At 44.6% G+C, this 18,838-nt stretch overlaps 1 protein-coding gene across 1 annotated transcript in view; it reads right to left on the reverse strand.

Moving 5' to 3' along the window:
• The window catches only part of MMAA (metabolism of cobalamin associated A), a 38,059-nt gene extending 36,919 nt beyond the window's left edge, over positions 1-1,140 (reverse strand). The window contains exon 1 of the mRNA XM_044301050.1: positions 1,014-1,140. The gene's annotated coding sequence lies outside the window, so the exon portion shown is untranslated. The remainder of the gene's footprint in view (positions 1-1,013) is intronic.
• Between the last annotated feature and the right edge of the window lie 17,698 nt (positions 1,141-18,838).

Consider the following 18,838-nt stretch of genomic DNA (forward strand, 5'->3'; position numbering starts at 1 on the left):
TACTAGGAGTCTGGGAGCTGCTTTCTCCCTCAGGACACACATATGCTAGGCTGAGCTGAGCATGCAAGTGTATGGAGGGGTCAGGAGAGACAGTGATCAGCTATCCTAGGTGCATGGCCAGCCTTACCCTCACTTGTTCAGTGAAGGGCAGATTTTCCCATTCATATGGGGTCTTGTAGAAATCCATCCACATACAACGGACGCAACCTCATTCAGATGTATGCAAGAAATTCCTGCAGCAATCTGCTGTGTGTGAATACACCCTTGGAGGTCTGTGTATATGGGCTCTATATATTTTATAAAGCATGCATGTCTCTCAGGGAATAAAAAAAAATATACAACCTCCAGCATGCTCAAATGTTGGGGCATGTCAGTACCTGGGGACCCCCTACCATCACATGCGCTTTATGAAAACAACTTTTTTATATTTTTTTAAAATATTTCAGTCGCCATAATAGATTCTTAATTGTGATCCTCCCAATATAATATATTGACGTGTCTACACGCCAACAAATATCCATAGGCATAAGCCGGCCTAAGCAGCACTATGACAGGCCTGTATATGATGGCAAGTCGGGCTTCTCGGAGACTTTACAGGTGACCCGTGGCATCGCGATCACCATTGATTTCTGTGTTATTGGAGTTTGCACCGCCATTAGTACAGGACATATATATGTGTGTGTGTGTGTGTATATATGTAAATATATATATATATATATATATATAAAACTATATACCGGTGTGTGTGTGTGTGTGTATATATATATATATATATATACACACACACATACACACATTATAGATCTGGACTTGAGATCCGTCTCCTTCACATTCCTCATCTATGGAGGGAATATTGCTATAGATCTATTCTATATACACGCTCCACAAGCAAACAACCCCTCCAGGTAGAATTATTAGCCCCTATGTGTATACATGTCATATGGAGACTGGTGACCTGTGCCCGCACGCCACACACACATCTGACCATGGCACATCATGCTTGCACCAGTTACCTGCTCCAATATGACAAGCCCGGACACCCCTTCTCCTCCATGCCTGCCCTCCTGCTTTCTACCATGCCCTCGAAGGTTCACACAGCAGCGATTGGCCCCCGGCGCAGCAAGCCGGTCTATGCTCCTGGGAAATGTAGTTCTAGGTGAGGAAATGCGTAGTGCCTCTGCCGCACACAGAACTACATCTCCCATGATGCACTGATACAGCCAGCACGTGTAACGTGACTGATAGTCTCCTGTCGGCTCAATGTCCCTCAGTAATTTATGAGAATGCGCCTTCTGCACACCAGGAAACTGTATTTGTAAGCTCCGCCCACAACAGGGCGCTGAGGGGAGGGGGGTCGGAAGGCACAGCCATTTCATGAGGAGGATATTGTCCTGGGAGTCTTGCAGTCCTCTCAGGGAAAAGCTTTATGGCCTAAAATAGGGATCAGCAAACTCTGGAAATCCTGCTGTTCTGACACTACAACTCCCAGAATCCTTCTTTCAGTTCTATGGGAGTTACAAGGACAGCTGAGTAAGTGTGTATGCTGGGAGTTGTAGTTTCACAGCAGCTGAAGTTCAGAAGGTTGCTGATCCCTGGCCTAAAATACCTCACTAAAAGAAGCATAGCGTCACTTAGTGCTGCTTTACTAAGGATTTTTTAACCTCTTCCTGACAGCCTCATTTTGCAAATCTGACGTGTGTATGTGGTAATAACTTTGATATGTTTTTACTTATCCAAATCATTGATCATTTTTTTGTGACTAGTTTTGAGCAAACTTGTGCTTTCAAGTTTGACATACAAGGTACGGATTATCTAAGAATTCCGTTATGGATTCCGCTACCATAATTTATGGTCCGTGGAAGCGGAATCCATAACGGAATTCTTAGATAATCTGTACCTTGTACGCCGAACTTGAAAGCACAAGTTTGCTCAACACTATTCGTGACACATTGTACTTGATGTTAGTGGTAAATTGGGGTGTATATGTTTTACCTTTTATTTTTTATAAAAATCCAAAATTTCTGTAAAAATTTGAAACAATTAGCAATTTTCTAAAATACCTCATAAAATAGTTATTAATTATCATTCCCCATATGTCTACTTCATGTTGGCATCATTTTGTAAATGTCATGTTATTTTTTAGGACGTCAGAAGACTTAGAATTTTAGAAGCAATTATTTTAATTTTTAAGAAAATTTCCGAAACCGACTTTTTAAGGGCCAATTCAGTTTTGAAGTGACTTTGAGGGATTACATAATAGAAACCACCCATAAATGACCCTATTTAGAAACTACATCACTCAAATTATTCAAAACTGATGTCATTCAAGGTGTTAAGGGACGGATTGAGCATTTTGGCGCCACAGGTATTTTGCAGAAATGAAAAGCGGAGCGAATGGTGCAGAATGAAAATTGCAATTATTTCACAGGGCTCAATATGCTGTTCCCAGCTGGTGCCATCTGGGACTCACACCACACTACTTAAATTAATAGGCGGGTGCGTAAATGCTATAAATGTAGATTTAAACTGCTGTATGGGCACACGGCAGGGCTCAGAAGGGAAGCAGAGCCATTGGAATGGTTTTCAGGTGCTACATCACATTTACAGAGCCCCTGAAGTATCCATACAGCAGAAACCTCCAATAAATGACCCCATTTTGGAAACTACACCCCTTAAAGGGGTATTCCCATCTTAATGATCACTGTTACATCTGTTAATGATTTAACAGTGATCATTTTTCTAAATATATTTAATTAACTAATTCCCACCCCTTAGAAGAAAATAAACATATATAGTACAGACCAAAGGTTTGGACACACCTTTTCATTCAAAGAGTTTTCTTTATTTTCATGACTATGCAAATTGTAGATTCACACTGAAGGCATCAAAACTATGAATTAACACATGTGGAATTATATACATAACAAAAAAGTTGGAAACAACTGAAAATATGCCATATTCTAGGTTCTTCAAAGTAGCCACCTTTTGCTTTGATTACTGCTTTGCACACTCTTGGCATTCTCTTGATGAGCTTCAAGAGGTAGTCACCTGAAATGGTTTTCACTTCACAGGTGTGCCCTGTCAGGTTTAATAAGTGGTATTTCTTGCCTTATAAATGGGGTTGGGACCATCATTTGTGTTGTGGAGAAGTCAGGTGGATACACAGCTGATAGTCCTACTGAATAGACTGTTAGAATTTGTATTATGGCAAGAAAAAAGCAGCTAAGTAAAGAAAAACGAGTGGCCATCATTACTTTAAGAAATGAAGGTCAGTCAGTCCGAAAAATTGGGAAAACTTTGAAAAGTGTCCCCAAGTGCAGTCACAAAAACCATCAATCGCTACAAAGAAACTGGCTCTCATGCGGACCGCCCCAGGAAAGGGAGACCAAGAGTCACCTCTGCTGCGGAGGATAAGTTCATCCGAGTCACCAGCCTCAGAAATCGCAGGTTAACAGCAGCTCAGATTAGAGACCAGGTCAATGCCACACAGAGTTCTAGCAGCAGACACATCTCTAGAACAACTGTTAAGAGGAGACTGTGTGAATCAGGCCTTCATGGTAGAATATCTGCTAGGAAACCACTGCTAAGGACAGGCAACAAGCAGAAGAGACTTGTTTGGGCTAAAGAACACAAGGAATGGACATTAGACCAGTGGAAATCTGTGCTTTGGTCTGATGAGTCCAAATTTGAGATCTTTGGTTCCAACCACCGTGTCTTTGTGCGACGCAGAAAAGGTGAACGGATGGACTCTACATGTCTGGTTCCTACCGTGAAGCATGGAGGAGGAGGTGTGATGGTGTGGGGGTGCTTTGCTGGTGACACTGTTGGGGATTTATTCAAAATTGAAGGCATACTGAACCAGCATGGCTACCACAGCATCGTGCAGCGGCATGCTATTCCATCCGGTTTGCGTTTAGTTGGACCATAATTTATTTTTCAACAGGACAATGACCCCAAACACACCTCCAGGCTGTGTAAGGGCTATTTGACCATGAAGGAGAGTGATGGGGTGCTGCGCCAGATGACCTGGCCTCCGGACCTGAACCCAATCGAGATGGTTTGGGGTGAGCTGGACCGCAGAGTGAAGGCAAAAGGGCCAACAAGTGCTAAGCATCTCTGGGAACTCCTTCAAGACTGTTGGAAGACCATTTCAGGTGACTACCTCTTGAAGCTCATCAAGAGAATGCCAAGAGTGTGCAAAGCAGTAATCAAAGCAAAAGGTGGCTACTTTGAAGAACCTAGAATATGACATATTTTCAGTTGTTTCACACTTTTTTGTTATGTATATTATTCCACATGTGTTAATTCATAGTTTTGATGCCTTCAGTGTGAATCTACAATTTTCATAGTCATGAAAATAAAGAAAACTCTTTGAATGAGAAGGTGTGTCCAAACTTTTCGTCTGTACTGTACCTACCTGACTGTTGTCTTCCGTCTCCCCTGGTTACGGCCACCGCTCTTCTCAGGAATCGCGGTGGCCGCACTTGCGCAGGCGACTTCTCCCGGCCGGCCACGCGCAGTCCCGAAAGCGCATGCCAAGGCCGCTCATGCGCTATGGTTATAGTACAGTATAGTATACTTGCCAGGAAGAAGTCACCAGGGTGCATGCCGGCCGGGAGAAGACTTCAATCAAGATGGAGCCCGCCCCCAGCCGAGTGCCGAAACCAGGAAGTGGACAGCGCGCCGGGAGCAGGTAAGTATAAAACAGCGTGTTGAGAATACCCCTTGAAGTTATTTATCAAGGGGTGGAGTTAGCATTGTGACTCCACAGATATTTTGCAGAAATTAATGAACTTGCAAAGTTTTGTACAGGGAACTGTGCAAAATAAAAATTGTATTCCACAGATCTGACATTTCAGTGCCCAGTATGTTGTGCCCACCTGGTCTCATCTGAGAAACCACGCAGGGCTGCACTGCCAATTAGGCGAGGTGAGGCAATCGCCTCAGGTATAACCCTGAAGACAAGTGGGGGCAGCGGCAGGGCCGTGGGAAATGAGAATTCTATATTCCACTGTCTTCAGGAATGCTGCGGCAGGGGCCTTCCTTTTTGTAGGCTTCAGGCCTAGTGCCTGTATGCTATCAGAGGCTGGTGCAGCATACAGTGAGGGACACAGGTCGGAAGAGGCCTGCAAAGTATTTCAGTGTTTTTTTTTCATTTGGCAACATGCTATTGGGCCACTATGGGGGAGGGAGAGGAGCACTATGGGGGCATCTACTGGGGTCAATATATAGGGGCATTTTGTACTGGCACATACAAGGGGCATTGGCACACATTATGGGGGGACTAACAGGTACTGGCACATAGAAGGGGGTCATTTTTATATAGGCACACATTATGGAAGCACTATGGGGACACTGGCTCTTCTGGGGGCACTAAGAGGAGGTATTTTTGCACTGGCACACAGCACAGCAGCATTTTTTGTACTGGCACACACTATAACGGGTCTTTTTTTTACAGGCCACACATTTATAAAGGGGCATTTTTTTGCATTGGAGCACATTATAAGAAGACATTTATTGCGCTGACATGCATTATAAGGGGGCATTTATTGTACTAGCGCACATTATAAGGGGGTATTTTCTGTACTGGCCCACATTATAAGGGATCATTTTTGTACTAGTGCACATTATAAGGGGCATTTGTTGTACTAGTGCACATTATAAGGGGCATTTGTTGTACTAGTGCACATTATAAGGGGCAAATTTTGTACTGGCACATATTATAAGGGCTCATGGCCGAAGCCGTTTATGCTATCCGCAAAACGCAGATACCGGCCGTGTGCGTTTCTCATTTTGCAGAATGGAATGTCCCAACCTCTACAGAACTGTCCTATTGTCTGTAAAATTGAAAAGAATAGGATAGGTTGTATATTTTTGTGGTGCCACGGAATGTACATACGGATGCAGACAGCACACAGGCGTGCTGTCTGCATCTTTTGCGACCCCATTAAAGTTAATTGGACCGTATCCGACCCGCCAAAAATGCGGATCAGATGCCGACCAAAAATACATTTGTGAATATGAGTCCTAAGGGGGTATTTTTGTACAGCCTCACATTATAAAGGGGTATTTTTTGTACTGGCACTCATTAGGTGGCATTTTTCTAATGTCACACATTATAAAGAAAATTATTACTACTGGGGGCATTAAGGTGAGCTTTATTACTACTGACAGACTGTAGGGAACACTATAGGGGCACTATTACTAGTAAGTGCACTCTGGCAGAGAATTATTACTATTGGCGGGGCTTTTGGAAGCACTAATGCTGTGGAGGGCACTGACACAGTATCAACTTAGCACAATTGTTTTTGGGGGAGATTATGTTTACGGTACTATTGGTGTCAGGTATACTATTTGCTGGCGCAGTTATTTTTTAGGATACTGCGTGCCAATTATGGCCTCATGCACACAAACGTTGTTTGTTTCCATGTCTATTCCGTTTGTTTTGCGTATAGGATGCGGACCCATTTATTTCAATGGGTCCGCAAAAAACGCGGACAGCACACTGTGTGCATCAGTATGTCCGTTCCATTGCTCCGCCAAAAAAATAGTGCATGTCCTATTTTGTTGTAGTTTGCAGACAAGGAAAGGCATTATTACAATGGATCCGCAAAAAAAAAAATGGATCCGCAAAAAAACGGATGTCATACGGAATGTCATCCGGTTTTTTGCGGACCGCAAAACACATACGGTCGTGTGCATGTAGCTTATTGAAGAGGGCACTATCTTTGTGGTACTAGTATTTTCAGGTGTACTGTTTCTGCAGTATAGTATTGGGGAGCACAGTGGGCACAGTATTGGGGGTGGTAGGATGGGGTGTTCAGAAGATGGGAGGATGATGGGAAAGTAGGAAACTAATATGCCTGTTTGTCAGACTCTGCAGAGACGAGACATGGCTGAAAGAAAACATCATAGTGGTCTGGTTTGAATAGAGAGGATAGGAATAGAGAACATCTACATCAGGGGAGACATCACTTGATATAAGAGGTATGTAGAGGTTTGTGGTGCTTTATTACGTTGAGAATTAGCAACGTTGAGAATCTGGCATGTTGGGAGGACACCGTTTCAATATTCTCCTCAGGCAGCAGAAAGGCAAGGTGCACCCCTGACACCACACCCTTTAACCCCTTAAGGACTTAGGACATACCAGTACGGCATGTTTCCCGAGTCCTTAAGGACCCATGATGTACCGGGCGGCGGTGATTGGAACCCGGTGCCTGCTCAAATCATTGAGCAGGCACCTTGGCTAAATGAGCGGTTGGGTCGCGTGACCCCCCCCCCCCCCCCACCGTGTCAATTCAGACCTGCGGATTGCGGCGGCGTGTGGCGGTTCCTTCGGGTCCCCATGCGGCTGTAGAGGGGACCCGATGGCATGGAAGGCATCGTGCTGCTTTCCGGTGACGAGCCTGTGAGATCCAGCCCCCTGGATCTCACAGGCCGGAAGCTGTATGAGTAATACACACAGTATTACTCATACAGCCAATGCATTCCAATACAGAAGTATTGGAATGCATTGTAAAGGATTAGCCCCTTAAAAGTTCAAGTCCCAAAGTGGGACCTGTCAGATGAATGTTGTAAATAACAAAAAATAAAAACGGTGCCAAAACAGCTATTTCTTGTTATCTTGCCTGACAAAAAGTGTAATATAAAGCAACCAAAAATCATATGTACCCTAAACTAGTACCAACAATACTGCCACCCTATCCCGTAGTTTCTAAAATGGGGTCACCTTTTTGGAGTTTCTACTCTAGGAGTGCATCAGGGGGGCTTCAGATGGGACATGGTGTAAAAAAAAACAGTCCAGCAAAATCTGCCTTCCAAAAACCGGCATTCCTTTCCTTCTGAGCCCTGCCGTGTGCCCGTACAGCTGTTTACGACCACATATGGGGTGTTTCTGTAAACTACAGAATCAGGGCCATAAATATTGAGTTTTGTTTGGCTGTTAACCCTTGCTTTGTTACTGGGAAAAATTGATTAAAATGGAAATTTTGCCATAAAATTGAAATTCTGAAATTTCATCTCCATTTGCCAATAACTCTTGTGGAACACCTAAAGGGTTAAAGACGTTTGTAAAATCTGTTTTGAATACCTTGAGGGGTGTAGTTTCTTAGATGGGGTCACTTTTAAGGAGTTTCTACTCTAGGGGTGCATCAGGGGGGCTTCAAATGGGACATTGTGTCAAAAAAAAAAAAACAGTCCAGCAAAACCTGCCTTCCAAAAACCGTATGGCATTCCTTTTCTTCTGCGCCCTGCTGTGTGCCCGTACAGCGGTTTATGACCACATATGGGTGTTTCTGTAAACTATAGAATCTGGGCCATAAATATTGAGTTTGGTTTGGCTGTTAACCCTTGCTTTGTAACTGGAAAAAAATTATTAAAATGGAAAATCTGCCAAAAAAGTGAAATTTTCTAATTGTATCTCTATTTTACATTAATTCTTGTGGAACACCTAAAGGGTTAACAAAGTTTGTAAAATCAGTTTTGAATACCTTGAGGATTGTAGTTTATAGAATGGGGTCATTTTTGGGTGGTTTCTATTATGTAAGCCTTGCAAAGTGACTTCAGACCTGAACTGGTCCCTAAAAATTGGGTTTTTGAAAATTTCTGAAAAATTTCAAGATTTGCTTCTAAACTTCTAAGCCTTGTAACATCCCCCAAAAATAAAATATCATTCCCAGAATGATCCAAACATGAAGTAGACATATGGGGAATGTAAAGTAATAACTATTTTTGGAGGTATTACTATGTATTATAGAAGTAGAGAAATTGAAACTTTTTTGGTAAATTTGGTATTTTTTTTATAAATACAAATTATAATTTTTTACTTCATTTTACCAGTGTCATGAAGTACAATATGTGACGAAAAAACAATCTCAGAATGGCCTGGAAAAGTTAAAGCGTTTTAAAGTTATCAACACTTAGGTCCCTTTCACACGAGCAAGTTTTCCGCGCGGGTGCAATGCGTGACGTGAACGCATAGCACCCGCACTGAATCCTGACCCATTCATTTCAATGGGTCTGTGTACATGAGCGTTGTTTTTCACGCATCAGTTCTGCTTTGCATGAAAATCGCAGCATGTTCTATATTCTGCGTTTTTCACGCAGCCCTGGCCCCATAGAAGTGAATGGGGCTGCGTGAAAAACGCATTGCATCTGCAAGCAAGTGCGGGTGCAATGCGTTTTTCACTGATGGTTGCTAAGAGATGTTGTTTATAAACCTTCAGTTTTTTATCACGCGCGTTAAAAAACGCATCAAAACGCATTGCACCCGTGCTGAAAAAACTGAACAACTAAACGCAATCGCAGACAAAACTGCCTGAACTTGCTTGCAAAATTATGCGAGTTTCACTGAACGCACCCTGAACGCACCCTGAACGCATCCGGACCTAATCCGTCACGCTCGTGTGAAACCAGCCTTAAACGGATTGGCTCAGGATGCGTTCAGGGTGCGTTCAGTGAAACTCGCACTATTTTGCAAGCAAGTTCAGTCAGTTTTATCTGCAATTGCGTTTAGTTGTTCAGTATTTTCCGCGCGGGTGCAATGCGTTTTGATGCGTTTTTTAACGCGCGTGATAAAAAACTGAAGGTTTATAAACAACATCTCTTAGCAACCATAAGTGAAAAACGCATTGCACCCGCACTTGCTTGCAGATGCAATGCGTTTTTCACGCAGCCCCATTCACTTCTATGGGGCCAGGGCTGCGTGAAAAACGCAGAATATAGAGCATGCTGCGATTTTAAAGCATTGCAGAAGTGATGCGTGAAAAAAATGTGCACAGCCCCATTGAAATGAATGGTGCCGGATTCAGTGCGGGTGCAATACGTTCACCCTACCGCATTGCACCCGCGCAGAAATCTCACCCGTGTGAACTCAGCCTAAAGGAGTTGTCCCACCGTGGACTTTTATGGCAGTTCCACAGGATATGCTATAAATATCCGATAGGCGCAAATTCCACCTTTCACATGGCTGTCTTCATTTAATTCTATGGGGCTTCAAAAAAAATAAAAAAGTTGTGCACATGTACTCGTGTATTTTTGGAAGTACTATAGCAAAGAGCCAGACATGCGTGTCCTACACTCTATTCCCAATGGTACCAAATGGGACAACCCCATTAACCACTTCAGCCCCCCTAGCTTAAACACCCTTAATGACCAGGCCACTTTTTACACTTCTGCACTACACTACTTTCACAGTTTATTGCTCGGTCATGCAACTTACCACCTAAATGAATTTTACCTCCTTTTCTTCTCAATAATAGAGCTTTCATTTGGTGGTATTTCATTGCTGCTGACATTTTTACTTTTTTGTTATTAATCGAAATTTAACTAAATTTTTGCAAAAAAATGACATTTTTCACTTTCAGTTGTAACATTTTTTTAAAAAAAAAACGACATCCATATATAAATTTTTCGCTAAATTTATTGTTCTACATGTCTTTGATAAAAAAAAAAATGGTTTGGGTTTACAACAATGGTTTAGCATTTACAAACTATGGTACAAAAATGTGAATTTCCGCTTTTTGAAGCAGCTCTGACTTTCTGAGCACCTGACATGTTTCCTGAGGTTCTACAATGCCCAGACAGTAGAAAACCCCCACAAATGCATGCTCAACCTGCGGCCCTCCAGCTGTTGCAAAACTACAACTCCCAGCATGCCCGAACAGCCTACAGCTATCCGCCTACAGCAGGGCATTGTGGGAGTTGTAGTTTTACAACAGTTGGAGGGCCGCAGGTTGAGCATGCCTGCCCTAAGGTATTCGCTGATGGGCATAGTGAGTTCATAGAACTTTAAAAAAATTTGTCACAAGTTAGCGGAAAATGATGATTTTTTATTTTTCCTTACAAAGTCTCATATTCCACTAACTTGTGACAAAAAATAAAAACTTCCATGAACTCACTATGCCCATCATGAAATACCTTGGGGTGTCTTCTTTCCAAAATGGGGTCACTTGTGGGGTAGTTATACTGCCCTGGCATTTTAGGAGCCCAAATGCGTGCAAAGTAGTTTGAAATCAAAATGTGTAAAAAATGGCCTGTGAAATCCAAAAGGTGCTCTTTGGAATGTGTGCCCCTTTTCCCACCTAGACTGCAAAAAAGTGTCACACATCTGGTATCGCCGTACTCAGAAGAAGTAGTGCAATGTGTTTTGGGGTGTCTTTTTACATATACCCATGCTGGGTGAGATAAATATCTTGGTCTTTTGCCGAGTACTAGTGAGTTCATGGAAGTTTTTATTTTTTGTCACAAGTTAGTGGAATATGAGACTTTGTAAGAAAAAAAATAATATAAAAAAAATCATAATTTTCCGCTAACTTGTGACAAAAAATAAAAAATTCTAGGAACTCGCCATGCCACTCACGGAATACCTTGGGGTGTCTTCTCAGCTCATATACCTCGGCAAACGTATCTTTTACTGCAGAGGAGAAATCTCGTCTTGCAGCGCCGCATACACCGACTTTTGTGTAATCTGACAGCAGCGCAATGCTTCTGTCAGAATGCACATCAGTGCTGCAGCTAGTCGATCGGTTGGTCCACCTGGAAGGTAAAAAAAAAAAAAAAAAAAAAAAAAAAACAGGCCGCAACGCAATAAATTTTATTAACTTTATAATAACATTTGAACAGAACATATAAACTGTATTTAACTTTTTGAACTGAACGTTACCTTTTTTGCTTACTGGTGATTTATTTTTTATTTTTTTACCTTTATAGGACAAACCTCTCCTTCCCCACGGGACAATGTGCAAAGCGCAAATCGCCCAAAGATGTGGCGAAGTACATTATGCACTTTGTCCCAGGTGAAAGGAGAGGTTTGCAGCAGCTGTGTGTGAATGGGCCCTAATAGCCCTGTGTGCCTGTCCTGTGAGATGTGATCCCTATGCTAAGTGTACCTGTGTGTGGTACTTCCAGAAACACTCCCCTAAGCATAGGGCAGGGTGGTCAGGGCAGTCAGGACAGAAATAGCGGGTGTCACGCCTTATTCTACTCCTGCTACAGACACGACATCTTTTTCGGGGTGACGGTTGGGTTGAGGTGCCAGGAACGACACTGGGGAAATGTCGCTCGTGTAGACTGCTAACTACACTGGTGGATGGGGCCACGGAACCTCCTGGATACAGGAGGTTCTCGATGATCTCTTCCTGAAATTTAAGGAAGGATCCTGTTCTCCCAGCCTTACTGTAGAGAACAAAACTATTATATGCAGCCAATTAAATCAAATATACAGACACCTTCTCATACCAGCGTCTGGTGCGTCGGGAAACTAAATACGGAGCCAACATCTGGTCCACCCCTCCCATGTGAAGGTTATAGTTGTGGACTGAGAGGGGCTTTTCAATTACACTGGTTGCCCGTTCTATTTGTATTGTCGTGTCTGCGTGAATGGAGGAGAGCATGTAAACGTCACGCTTGTCTCTCCATTTCACCGCGAGCAGTTCTTCATTACACAAGGCAGCTCTCTCCCCCCTTGCAAGACGGGTGGTAACGAGCCATTGGGGGAAGCACGCGCGACTAGTTCGCGCGGTGCCACAGCAGCCAATTGTCACAACCAGACAGCTGAGAAGCTCTGACAGAAGCCTTTCAGAACCTCCTCCTTGAGTTTTCTTTGTTATGGTGTTGAGTTCCTCATCTCGTTAGCCTCTCTCAGCTGTCATGTAGTTGGACTGATTGCATCCCTTTAAATTCCGCCCCATAATGCATTACTGGGCGGCTTATACTTCTTCCTGGAGTGTGTGTGCATGCTGATCCTATTTCCCAGTCTGCTACTAAGTTAAGTGCTGTACATTTATCTGTTATTTTCTGTTTGCTGGATCTCAGGTGACCCTGACTCCCTCCGTGTCTGGTGTAGGGAGCCGGTGGTCGTGTCCCCTCACTATTGTAGGGTGTTCAGGTGTTATATAGTCGAGGTACGTGGATATGCAACCATCCACCTTTGGGATTTTTGCATTGGCTGAGCAGCCAGGGAAAGTGCCAGGTCTCCCTTTTGGTTCCTTAGCTTTGGATCCAGTGAGTCATATATGCATGTTGCATTGTCTTGTTTCCTGTACACCGTCCGTGACATTATAAGCTGCCAAAACCGTCTGAAGCATGGATCCGGTTTCACTTTTGGCTGAACGCCTTCAGGGTCTTTCATTGGAGGTAGCTGATCTCCGTAGGACTTTTTCTCAGCTTCAAGTGACCGGTTCAGCTGGCGTTCATGGAGTTTGTTCTGAGCCTAAGATCTCGCTCCCGGATACGTTTTCCGGGGGTAGTGAGAATTTCGTGCGTTTTAGAGAGGCTTGCAAACTCCATTTTCGCCTTCTTCCCCATTCCTCTGGTGATGAGGAACGGAGGGTGGGGATCATTATATCGCTGCTCAGGGGTAACGCTCAGTCCTGGGCCTTTTCGCTGCCGGAGGAGGCACGGCCCCTCCGTTCAGTGGATGAATTCTTTTTAGACCTGGGTCAAATATATGATGATCCGGATCGTATTGATCTGGCTGAGTCTAGACTACGTCTATTATGCCAGGGTAAACAATCCGCAGAGATATACTGCTCAGAATTTCGGAGATGGGCAGCTGATACTGGTTGGAATGATGCTGCACTCCGAAGTCAATTTTGCCATGGTCTTTCAGAGGGATTGAAAGATGGATTTGCCTTTCATGAGAGGCCTATCTCCTTGGACTGTGCTATGTCTCAGGCCGTTCGTATTGACAGGCGTCTTAGAGAGAGAGGAGAGATCTCTCCTTCCTGTCATACTAAGTCCCAGGACAGTGCAGCGGTCCCATTCTGTGCGCAGGGGTCTCAGTCGCTGTCAGCCCCTTCTGAGCAGGAGCCCATGCAGCTGGGGTTGATTGCTTCTGACAATAGAAGATTCAGCCCGCATGGGAGGGTTTGTTTTTGTTGTGGAGGTATAAATCATTTGGCAAATGTTTGTCCCTCTAGGAGATTCAGGCAGTTCTCTGGGAGTAATAAAGACACAAAGAGGAAAAAATCTTTAAAAAATGTTCCGTCTGTTACTATTGGCAGGGTTAAGGTGGAAATTGAAGGTTTTCTGTTTGCTTGTAGTTCCCGTTTTGTCCTGCCTGCTAGGGTGGCGCTAGAGAGCAAGAGCATTTTTTGAGAGATTTTTGTGGATAGTGGAGCAGCTGTCAATCTCATTGATAATCAATTTGCAATAACTCATGGTTTCCAGGTGTGCACTTTGGGAAAGGATATTCCTGTTTTTGCTATTGATTCCGCTCCACTTTCTCAGAAATCATTAAAGGGCATAGTTCACAATATCCGTTTAATTGTGAGTGATGCTCATGTTGAGGATGTGTCATGTTTCGTCCTTAGCGGTTTGCCTACTCCTCTAGTGTTGGGGCTACCCTGGCTCACTAAACATAACCCCACCATTGATTGGCAAGCGAGGCAAATAAATGGTTGGAGTGACTTTTGCAGAGAGAATTGCCTCACGACATTTGTTTCTGAGGTTGCTACTAAGACTGTACCATCTTTTCTCTCAGAATTTTCGGATGTCTTCTCTGAGAGTGGAGTTCAGGATTTGCCTCCGCACAGGGAGTACGATTGCCCTATTAATCTCATCCCAGGCGCCAAGCTGCCTAAATCTCGTTTATACAATCTTTCCCAACCTGAAAGGATCGCTATGTGTGCTTATATCTCTGAGAGTCTGAGAAAAGGACACATACGACCCTCGAAGTCACCTGTTGCCGCTGTTTTTTTCTTTGTTAAGAAAAAAGATGGTTCTTTAAGACCTTGTCTGGATTTCAGGGAGCTGAACAGTATCACTATTCGTGACCCTTATCCGCTTCCTCTGATCCCGGACCTGTTTAACCAGGTTGTTGGGGCTAAAGTATTTTCCAAATTAGATCTAAGAGGGGCATACAACCTGGTCAGGGTCAGAGAAGGAGACGAATGAAAGACGGCCTTCAATACCCCTGAGGGCCATTTTGAAAATTTGGTTATGCCTTTTGGTTTGATGAATGCCCCAGCCGTTTTTCAGCATTTCGTGAACAGCATTTTTTATCAGTTGATGGGAAAATTTGTATTAGTGTATTTGGATGACATTTTGATTTTTTCTCCTGATTTCAAAACTCATAAGGAACATTTACGTCAGGTCTTGCTCATCCTGCGGGAGAATAAATTATATGCGAAACTGGAAAAATGTGTGTTTGTGGTTCCAGAAATTCAATTTCTGGGGTTTCTTCTCTCCGCTTCTGGTTTTCGCATGGACCCCGAGAAGGTCCGCGCTGTGCTTGAGTGGGAGCTTCCTGAGAATCAGAAGGCGCTGATGCGTTTTTTGGGCTTTGCTAATTATTACAGGAAGTTTATTTTGAATTATTCCTCTATTGTTAAACCACTCACTGATATGACCAGAAAGGGGGTAGATTTTTCTTCTTGGTCGGTAGAGGCGCGTAAGGCCTTTTCTAACATCAAGGAGAGTTTTGCTTCCGCTCCCATCTTGGTAAAACCTGATATTTCTCTACCCTTCATAGTTGAGGTTGATGCTTCTGAGGTGGGTGTGGGTGCGGTCTTGTCTCAGGGTTCCTCTCCTGCCAAATGGCGACCGTGTGCCTTTTTCTCGAAAAAACTCTCCTCCGCAGAGAGAAATTACGATGTGGGAGATAGGGAATTGTTGGCCATCAAGTTGGCTTTTGAGGAATGGCGCCAATGGCTAGAGGGAGCCAGACACCCTATTACCGTGTTTACTGACCATAAAAATCTGGCCTACTTGGAGTCAGCCAAGCGTCTGAACCCGAGACAGGCCAGATTGTCTTTGTTCTTTTCAAGATTTAATTTTGTTGTCACGTTCCGCCCTGGGGTTAAGAATGTGAAGGCAGATGCCCTGTCACGTTGTTTTCCGGGAGGCGGGAATTTTGAAGACCCGGGTCCCATTTTGGCCGAAGGTGTGGTGGTCTCTGCTCTTTTTTAAGGAACAACCACGATACGGTCCTTGCTGGGCACCCGGGGGCAAGAGCCACACTGGATCTCATCGCTCGGAGATTCTGGTGGCCTGCGCTTCGTAAGTCGGTTGAGGGTTTTGTGGCAGCCTGCGAGACTTGCGCTCGTGCCAAAGTCCCTCATTCACGGCCATCAGGTCCTCTCCTTCCCTTACCCATCCCTTCCCGTCCTTGGACACATCTGTCCATGGACTTCATAACGCATGGATGTCAAACTCATGGCCCTCCAGATGTTGCAAAACTACAACTCCCATCATTCCCTGATAGCTGTAGTATGCCCAGGCATGATGGGAGTTGTAGTTTTGCAACAGCTGGAGGGCCACGAGTTTGACATCCCTGTCATAACGGACCTGCCTCGTTCCTTGGGGAAGACTGTGATTCTGGTGGTGGTGGACCGTTTTAGCAAAATGGTGCATTTCATCCCTTTTCCTGGTTTGCCCAATGCTAAGACGCTGGCGCAGGCATTTATTGATCACATTGTCAAATTGCACGGTATTCCTTCAGACATAGTCTCTGATAGGGGCACGCAGTTTGTTTCCAGATTCTGAAAGGCTTTCTGTTCTCGCTTGGGGGTTCGGTTGTCATTCTCTTCTGCTTTCCACCCGCAGTCGAATGGCCAGACGGAGCGCGTCAATCAGAATCTGGAGACATATCTGCGCTGTTTTGTGGCGGAGAATCAGGAGGAATGGTGTTCTTTTTTGTCCCTTGCTGAGTTTGCTTTAAATAACCGTCTTCAGGAGTCCTCTGATAAGTCACCATTTTTTGGTGCATATGGGTTTCATCCGCAGTTTGGGACTTTCTCGGGAGAGGGGTCTTCTGGTTTACCTGATGAGGACAGATTCTCCTCGTCCTTGTCATCTATTTGGCAAAAGATTCAGGATAATCTAAAGAGCATGAGTGAGAGATATAAGCGTGTGGCAGATAAGAGACGTGTGCTTGGTCCGGACCTGAATGTTGGTGATCTGGTGTGGTTGTCTACCAAGAATATCAAATTGAAGGTTCCCTCCTGGAAGTTGGGTCCTAGGTTTATTGGGCCTTACAAAATCCTGTCTGTCATCAATCCTGTTGCCTACCGTCTTGATCTTCCTCAGACTTGGAAGATCCATAATGTTTTTCATAAGTCCTTATTGAAACCTTATGTTCAACCCATTGTACCCTCGCCTTTGCCTCCTCCTCCGATTATGGTTGATGGGAATCTTGAATTTCAGGTCTCTAGGATTGTGGATTCTCGTCTTGTCCGCGGTTCTCTCCAGTACCTTGTTCATTGGGAGGGTTATGGTCTTGAGGAGAGGATGTGGGTCCCAGTGACGGACATTAAGGCCTCTCGTCTCATCAGGGCTTTCCATAGGTTCCATCCTGAGAAGGTGGGCTCTGAGTGTCCGGAGTCCACTCGTAGAGGGAGGGGTACTGTCACAACCAGACAGCTGAGAAGCTCTGACAGAAGCCTTTCAGAACCTCCTCCTTGAGTTTTCTTTGTTGTGGTGTTCAGTTCCTCATCTCGTTAGCCTCTCTCAGCTGTCATGTAGTTGGACTGATTGCATCCCTTTAAATTCCGCCCCATAATGCATTACTGGGCGGCTTATACTTCTTCCTGGAGTGTGTGTGCATGCTGATCCTATTTCCCAGTCTGCTACTAAGTTAAGTGCTGTACATTTATCTGTTATTTTCTGTTTGCTGGATCTCAGGTGACCCTGACTCCCTCCGTGTCTGGTGTAGGGAGCCGGTGGTCGTGTCCCCTCACTATTGTAGGGTGTTCAGGTGTTATATAGTCGAGGTACGTGGATATGCAACCATCCACCTTTAGGATTTTTACATAGGCTGAGCAGCCAGGGAAAGTGCCAGGTCTCGTGCAGGGGTCTCCCTTTTGGTTCCTTAGCTTTGGATCCAGTGAGTCATATATGCATGTTGCATTGTCTTGTTTCCTGTACACCGTCCGTGACACCAATCTGTTCTAGGAACAAATGCCTGAAGAGGGCCACACTTGTGTAGAAATTGTCCACATAAAGATGGTACCCCTTGCCAAATAAGGGTGACACCAAGTCCCAGACTGTCTTCCCACTGCTCCCCAGGTAGTCAGGGCAACCGACCGGCTCAAGGGTCTGATCTTTACCCTCATAGATCCGAAATTTGCGGGTATAGCCTGTGGCCCTTTCACAGAGCTTATACAATTTGACCCCATACCGGGCGTGCTTGCTTGGGATGTATTGTTTAAAGCCAAGGCGCCCGGTAAAATGTATAAGGGACTCGTCTACGCAGATGTTTTGCTCAGGGGTATACAAATCTGCAAATTTCTGGTTGAAGTGGTCTATGAGGGGCCGAATTTTGTGGAGCCGGTCAAAAGCTGGGTGGCCTCTGGGACGGGAGGTGGTGTTGTCGCTAAAATGCAGGAAATGCAGGATGGTCTCAAATCGTGTCCTGGACATAGCAGCAGAGAACATGGGCATGTGATGAATTGGGTTCGTGGACCAATATGACCGCAATTCATGCTTTTTGGTTAGACCCATATTGAGGAGAAGGCCCAGAAAAATTTTAATTTTGAAAACTTGGACTGGTTTCCACCGGAAAGGCTCGGCATAAAAGCTTCCCGGGGTTGGCGGATATAAATTGAGTGGCATACCGATTTGTTTCTTCCACGACTATGTCCAAGAGCTCCGCAGTCAAGAACAGCTCAAAAAAATCCCAGTGCCGAACCGATCTGAGCTATCTCAACCCGAACTCCAGACTGGGCGGTGAAAGGGGGAACTACAGGTGCGGCTGAAGTTGGGGACTGCTAATCAGGGTTTGCCAGCACCTCAGGGACTCTACGGGCCTGTCTGTGCGGTGGCTGCGACGGGGTAACTATTGCACGTGCCCCCGTACCAGTTTCAACTGCCCTTCTGGTGCTCGCCACTTCACCATGTT

This window comes from Bufo gargarizans, chromosome 1, assembly GCF_014858855.1.
Source record: "Bufo gargarizans isolate SCDJY-AF-19 chromosome 1, ASM1485885v1, whole genome shotgun sequence".
Classification (NCBI taxonomy): domain Eukaryota; kingdom Metazoa; phylum Chordata; class Amphibia; order Anura; family Bufonidae; genus Bufo; species Bufo gargarizans.